General features: G+C 40.8%; 1 long non-coding RNA gene across 1 annotated transcript; it reads right to left on the minus strand.

Annotated features, from left to right (window-relative positions):
* Positions 1 to 944: 944 nt before the first annotated feature.
* On the minus strand, positions 945 to 1,594 carry LOC115578039 (uncharacterized). Its single transcript, XR_003983343.1, has 2 exons — positions 1,299 to 1,594; positions 945 to 1,166 (listed from the first exon to the last, which is right to left on the minus strand). It is a non-coding gene; the product is annotated as an uncharacterized LOC115578039 (long non-coding RNA).
* Between the last annotated feature and the right edge of the window lie 6,228 nt (positions 1,595 to 7,822).

Consider the following 7,822-nt stretch of genomic DNA (forward strand, 5'->3'; position numbering starts at 1 on the left):
AGGCAACAGCATTTACATTGTCTGCCACATGCTGCCACTCTAGAGCCTTTTTGGCATTAGTGTCCGACCCAACACTGTGTCCACCAAATAATACAGCCTTCCTCTTCTCCACCTCCCCGACAAGAACTTCCACCTCACACTGGCCCTCATTTATCAAACGAACGTACGGCAGAAAAACGTGCGTACGACCATTTCCACGCAAACTTCGGCATTTATCAATTTGGACGTGAGCGGGAGCTACGATCAAATCTCACGTCAGGTCTGAGATCGTGTACGCAAATCTGAGTCTGTGGATTTGCGGTGCAGAACAGCAAAATCTGGCTGAGTCTGAAAATAACAAACCTCAGCTGTCATTAAGCATAAGCAGTCACATATTTAGATCAGATCAAACGGATTCTTAAACGAATAAAACAAAACATTTGTTTAGAAAGCCCACGTTTTTACTGATAGTCTACCACTTTTTTGTAATATAAAATATGATAGGCTAAATAGCCTAACATGACAACTAATTAACGGAATACCTAATAACCTGCTACAGAGCAGGAACGCAGACACAGTGCGCACACACGCACACGGGTCACAGTGGAGCTGTTCGGGCTGCTGAAGGGCAGGTGGCTCTGTCCCGGACCAGCAGGGGGAACGCTGCTGTATACCCGGAGAAAGTCTGTGATATTATTTTGGTCTGTCAAGTTTTGCACAACATCGTATTAGTGAACGGAGCCTTTGATGTGTCGGCGCAGCCAGATGAGCCAATGCCCATGGAACCGTGGCAGCACAGCCTCCACTGGGGGCTATACGGAGGAGACAGGACCTCATTCATCACCTTTAAAACGTAAAGTATACCTTCAACTCTTGCAAATGCTCTGCAGTATTTAATCAGTAATGTGAAGTATTGGTGGAATTGGCTAAAGGCATAATAAACACAGAAAATGGACAACATTTAGTCATTTTAACACTTTATTAAGGCTTTTTTAGAGTTTCATTAATTTCTTTTAATGTGTTATTTATTGCCTCATGTGCGCCGACAACTGAGGCCAATAAACTGCATATTTCTGTGTGTCTGTCCAGGACCTCTGCTGTGATGATGTTTGGTCTGGGCGCAGCACCGGGGCCAGAGGGCACGCGCTCTGGGGAGGAGACCTCGCCGACATGATGCTGGTGTCTGGCTCTGAAACATTTAAAAATACAATAAAAATGTATACCCATGTAACATGTGTAAGCCTAATTATTTGTAAGAAATGTGAACAGTCAGAGTTTGATAGATTTTACAATGCAAGCAAAAGGGGGTTGTTAGTTACCATTCTGCTCTGACGCGACTGCGTCTGCGTCACCTCAGCCGGAGTCCGTTCCTCTGGCAACGCTGTTGACTGCCTCCGTTATTCTCTTCCATACAGCGTTTTTATGACCTCCTTTAATTCCATTTTTCAGACTGCCAAAAAGCACATCTTTGTTTTGCTCCATCTCGGATGTCAGGATGCCGATCTCCATCTCAGAACAGTTTATTTTCTTGCCAGTGTTTCTTCTCTCCATGTTTGACCTCAGTGGGCGAGGCCTCCGAACCAGGAATATTTAAGGGCGTAACATGTTAATGACGATCGAATTCAGCCGCCGCATTTATCAAGACCCGCTCATTCCTACGCTCAGATTGGTCAGATACGAATGTTTCATAAATCACACGTGTGTCCTGTCGTACGACCAATTCTGCGCTCAGATCTGCGCCCGTTTTCACGCAAGATTGATAAATGAGGGCCACTGAGTGGAAATGCGCTTCTTCGCCTTTCTCTTTGCTTTCGGCATGCTTTCAGTCATGAATGAATATTAATTAGGGGCGTTTCTATGAATATTCATAGGCAAATATGGGCGTGATATGACCCGCACACAGGTGCGCCACATTTAGAGTGGAGTGTGATTTATAAAGGGAAATCGGCGTAGGACGTGCGTGCACTGTTTTATAAATCAGGATATTTTTGTACGTATGCACTTTCTGTGTTTCGTGCGTACACAACCTTTTGACGTCAATCCTACGCACAGTTTTATAAATGAGGCCCCTGGTTTGGATCAATGCCCGCATCTTATTCAAGGAGCACCAGCAGCAGTAGAGCCCGAAGTAAAGTCCTGCAGCAGCTGACAGAGGAGCTGAGTGCACAATACATGACGGGGAAAGAGGCCGCGGCAGTCGGCACAAGGTGGGCAGCAGCGGAAACAACCACCGCAGCAGCAGCAGACACGGACACGGAGGCAGTGCCGGTCCGAAAGAGTCGCTAACGGAACCAAACGTCGGACACTTGAAATGCCACAAGCCCATGTGTGGTAACTGTGAGGAGAGCGGAGGTAATCTGCAGACTGTGACCAGTGATCACAACGGCTCTTTTTTTGTGTGTGTTAGATCAGGTCGTTTCCAGCGTTTTTGATTATTATTATTAATATCTTTTTTATCATATATTATCAAGTGTCAAAATGAAATGTTTCATAATCAAATAAGTTACTTTTAATTGTTAATGTTCGTGTTCTGAGTTTTCTTTATTAAAATCGTGTCCTATATGCAATAATTATGGTTTACTACGTGCGATGATATGAATATTATAAATGTCTTATTAAACTTGTTAAAATGTACATTTTGGTGTTATTTCGTTTTAAAAAAACATCAGGACACAATGAATGCATGCATCACTCAGTCGGAGAGATTATAGAGTTTAAATCTAGCGGTCTAAATGACCGCTTACGGCCGCTCAAGCAGTGTTGAATTGCGGCCCCTCTGAAGTCCGACTGGCACTTCGATCCAACTCTCTCTCTCTCTCTCTCTCTCTCTCTCTCTCTCTCTCTCTCTCTCTCTCGCTCTCTCGCTCTCTCTCTCTCTCTCTCTCTCTCTCTCTCTCTCTCTCTCTCTCACACACACACACACACACACACACACACACACACAGGGTCCATCGCGTGCACATTGCAGCCACAGTTGCCAAGTCCGCCTATTATAATATTGGTAGTCTTGTGTTGCGGTTTTTGGGCTTGGACAATAATTGATACAATAAATTTCTGGATTCAGGGCGATATTTAGGTGTGTGTGCAAAGTGCAATAATCTGTCTTTATTTTTTCGACCAAAAACGGAGAAGTCGCTTGTTTTCGGCTTCTTTTCATAGGTCCACTTGCTTGTTTCTCACGCGATATCTGGCAACACTGACTGCAGCGGCGGTAAAAATCAACAGCCCGTGCCGACTGTTATCACACTTTGATCTACCGACCTACAACTCTTCTGCTTTTTGCTTTTGCATGTGGAACTGCCCTGGTGAGTATATACCTAAAAAAAACAAACAAGGAAATTCCTGTAAATATACATTTTTTTCATGTAAATAATTATGTTTAATTGGAAAGTATTTGCTGACAATTCCTGCTTCGTCTTCCTTCGCATTCCAGATTTCCAGACGTAACAAATCGACCGGTAAGTTATTTAGCCAAAGATAGCTAGCTTGAGCCATTCACTCATTTATGAACACTGGGCTTTCTTTGGTGAAGTGGGCCACTTCAGCCAACACTTTTTAATTCTTAGAAAACCTAACATATTTACTTTACGTTAACAACGTGACAACTAAATGTTGGTCTAAATGTACCGTTACCGGCAGTCAAATGCTATAAGGTTAACGCTAAACATAGGCTGAGGTGTCGTTAGCAGCCTATGTTAGCAGGCTAAACTACAAGGTTTTATCAGTTGGCTCTCACAGTTAACTTTTATTACTAACGTCATGATTTCTGTGTATTATGAACTTTCAACGTTAAACCATTAGTAACATGGGTTATTATAGCCAAAAAGGTATATGGCAATATTACCAAAGAACTCAAGTCTTGACAGTAGGCAGCCATAGCAACAACGCCGGGCTGAAAATAACGGACCCATCAATGCAACAACGCGATTGTCTGATAGGTTTCCCGGTTCAACAAACCACACACTTAGCCCTTGGGGGGTGGGGGCCAGATATATATCATACTACCGCAACCGCTGGCATTACTGACTTTTCTATTCACCATACCTGAAGCACTTTGTGTTGTTTATATGGCGCTTGAACAGAGGCGCAAACAGGAAACATTAAAATATGTACAAAAACACCTGAATCTCAACTGAGGCAAACCACATTGTTTTTAAATGTAAGTCCATCACAACAGTTAATCAATTAAAGTAACAGTTATCGACTTAATTAGCTTTCTTGATCTGGGCTGGCGCCTACCTTCACGTTTGTGCAACTCGCATTACAAAGCCTCCACAATATCGTTGCAAAATACAAACTGAATTTATCTCGGGGAAATAAACACTTCAACATGCAGTCACACAATCACACATCGTTACAATATATCTTGCAAAACTTACCTGTGAAACTCCTTTTATTGGACGAAAGTCCATTTAGCAAAGACCTTGACAGCAACAACGATGATCTCCACACGCGAATAAACAGGAAGTCGTAAAATAACCGGGTGCAAACAGGGAACGAAAGCGTTGGTTCCGGTGTCACACCAAATTCTGACCTATGTGAATGTAATTGCTAAATATGTATTTCGTGGCAAAAAAAACAACAACTGGGTGCAAGCTAATGACGAAGAAATTATATTAATATATGAATTATGTATTAATAATTAATATTTTATTTCTCAATGTTTTTACCTTCAGGTCTGTCCTTTGTTATCACTGCTTCTCTGTCAAGTAAATACAATGACTTTTTGTAGACAATTTCTTTGACTGTGTACAACCAAGATACTCCTGTACACTATCAGAAATACAAAAGACCCCCTCAAAATAAAAACATCTTAAATACCATCTCATAATTTCTTTAACATTAACATTATTTTTGAAATGCAATACATTACACATTAGTAGTTACCTTGATTTTAAAGTAATATGTCACATTACAATATGACTGTAAGCATAGAGTAATAAATTACTTACTACTTATTACTTTTAAGTTACTGTGATTAAAAAGCCCAAATAACCCATATGAAACAATTAAATAGCCTTTATGGATCTAACAAATCTGTGCCCTGTATAACAAGTCTCTAGAGTACAACATATTTACCAAAAGCTCAAGTAATCAGTCCAGTACACCACCAGTTGTCCCTCCAGTTCCAAGTGTCTCACAACAATATGGAAAAATTCCTACAGATAAAGATGTTTTTGTCATATATTAATCACTTTTCGTAACCAGTAACACAAGCGTCATTCAAGGGGATCCATTATCAATTGGCAGTGAAGCTTGCTATCTAGCTATATATGGACAAACAGACAGAAAAATCCACAAAACATTTTCAGTTGGGCTTTTGAAACTTATGTCTGTGTGTGTTTTTGTTTTTTGTCATTTCAGAATGGCTCTTAAAGCACTCCTGACCACAAAACATGCTAACCAGTACTACAGGCCACCACCCCTGAAGGTGTCGATTCTTGGAATGATCGACTCCCCTCGAGTCATCGTATGGGATTTTTCCCAAGCCACCGTTCGACCAGCCACCACAAAAAATAACAAGGTGGTTGTCCTGTCGGATGGAGAAACCTGCTCGAAGGCTACAATTTTCGAGCAGTTTGCTGGGAAAATACAGCAGGGCAAGACTTATATTATTAAAGGGCACGAAATCAGGGGGTCTGAGCCCCCTTATTACATAAACGTCACCAACAGAACCATGTTCTTTCGAACAGCGCCTATGGTTGTCGATGACAAGCTACACGAGGAAGCACAGGCCCTACTCTTTCCAAAATCCATCCTGACTCCACTTGTCGAGAGCCAAACCGCCCAGGGCCTCTTAAGTGTGGAGGGCCAGGTTATAGAGGCAAGTCTTTTTCATAAACTGGTATCGAGGGTCCATAATACTGTGGCGGGCACTTTCCATTTACTCCTGTAACACAACAGTTTTTGTTACTAATAAACTTTGTGTCTGTGTTCGAAGGTTGATTGTCTGTTAGTTGATATAACAAGACTTCTTTTTACAATTAAAGTATTATCATAATGATATAAACTTTGGAATATCATGATAAAACATGTGAAAATAAAATAATCCATCTTGTCATTCAGGTCTTACCTGTGAGGAGAATCAACCTTGCTTCTGACATTGTGCCTTTAAAAAAGGTTACAATACAGCAGGTAAGCCTTAAAGCCATAGGTATGGTTCATGGACAGGTAGACATAGTGAGGAGAAGGAAAGGGACAGAAGGGGTAGAAGAGGATGAGGAGGTGAAAGATGAGATAGAGGAAGAGGATGGGAGAAAGGAGGAAGACTAGCCAAAACTGAGGAAGAAGAAGGGAAAGGGCAGAGGATGAGAGAAGGTGAGATACAGGAGGAAGAGAAGGGGGGAGAATACAGAACAGGAAGAGGAAGAGATGGAAGGGGAGATAGAGAAAGGAGGAAAAAAAGTGGGAGGATGAAAGGGAAGAGGTAGTATTCAAGTGTTACTGTTGAAAAAAAATTATATTCCCCTATTTTGACAGGGTAGTGAAAGGGCAGAGCTGTGCCTCTGGCGGGAGGCATCTCAGGAGCCACTTCAGGTTGGAGAAAAACTTGTAATTACCCACCTCAAGGCCACACGCAATGGCTCCCTGCAGTCCACCAGTCACACAACATTTGAGGTACTGTCTTATCTCTGTTTATTTTTTTTTAAATTCAATTTTAAAACACACAACCTTTTTTCCTCATTTTATGACTTTAAACGAAACAAGAAAAAGTTACATTTTATTAGGTTTTGAAAATAAAATCAACAATTTCTCTATGGAGTGGTCTCGAAGTGAGGAGGTGAAACACACAGGAGAGCAGGTTCAGCTGAGCAGTGCAGGGTACTGCACACAAGAGAGGAAAAAACATGAGCATGACACAAACAAAATCCAAGAGTTTTGTTCAAAACACTGGAGCAAAAGCACACAAAAAATTTAGCAACACTAGAAAAACAAGAATTTGTAAAACCTCAAGGGTACATCCCAAATATTGGCACCATACGGGATGAAACAATCTGGCATAGAAGTAGTGAAGAGACCAAGTTGATCTAGCAGGAGTTGATGAGAGACAGATGCACACTAAGGTCTTGTTGTTCTCATTTCAATATGTTACAATTTCAATACATGAATTATAAGGGTGGAGGGGGTCAGGGAGCAGTGGGGTTTGGGGGATGACATGCTGAGTTGCTTTGATAGCTTTGTAACAATTCTGGGGGTTTTTCTTCATGAATATATGTGTTTTTATTATAGAACGTTTTATTTAAATGTTGTTATTGTTACATGTTGTTAATAAAAGTGTTATACTCATTCTCCTTTTTTATGAAGTCATCGGTAGTCAGGGCTCCCAAAATGACAATTTTCACAATAAAAGACACATCTTAGTTCAATTAATACATTTAATTTTAATAAATTGTTTTATTATCGGGAGTAATTACTGTATGTATGATCTCATGATTATGAGATCTGTTCTCATAATTAGGAGACAGCTAGCTTAATCTCAGTCAATCTCCAACTTCCACAACGAACTGACAGGCTTGAAATTCCCAGAAGAAATTGTTTCATTTTAACTTTTGCAAACAAATAATCAAATAAAACTAATGCAGGTAGATTTCTTTTAATCCAAACCATGCACGTTTTTGAACAACTGAATGAGACATCTCGTTCCAAAACAATGCAGGCTCAAATAAAAAATATGTGACTGTAGAACGTAACCATGACTGTGATAGACAGACGCTTATGTGGTGTATAAATACTGATGAGATTCCAGGTTAATGTGGTCGCGTAGCGTTCGGAGAAATATCGTCTCTACTCTTGAACGTTTGAGTTTCGTACTTTTGGGATGCCACATACATGCATATTTCTT

This window comes from Sparus aurata, unplaced genomic scaffold (assembly GCF_900880675.1).
Source record: "Sparus aurata unplaced genomic scaffold, fSpaAur1.1, whole genome shotgun sequence".
Classification (NCBI taxonomy): domain Eukaryota; kingdom Metazoa; phylum Chordata; class Actinopteri; order Spariformes; family Sparidae; genus Sparus; species Sparus aurata.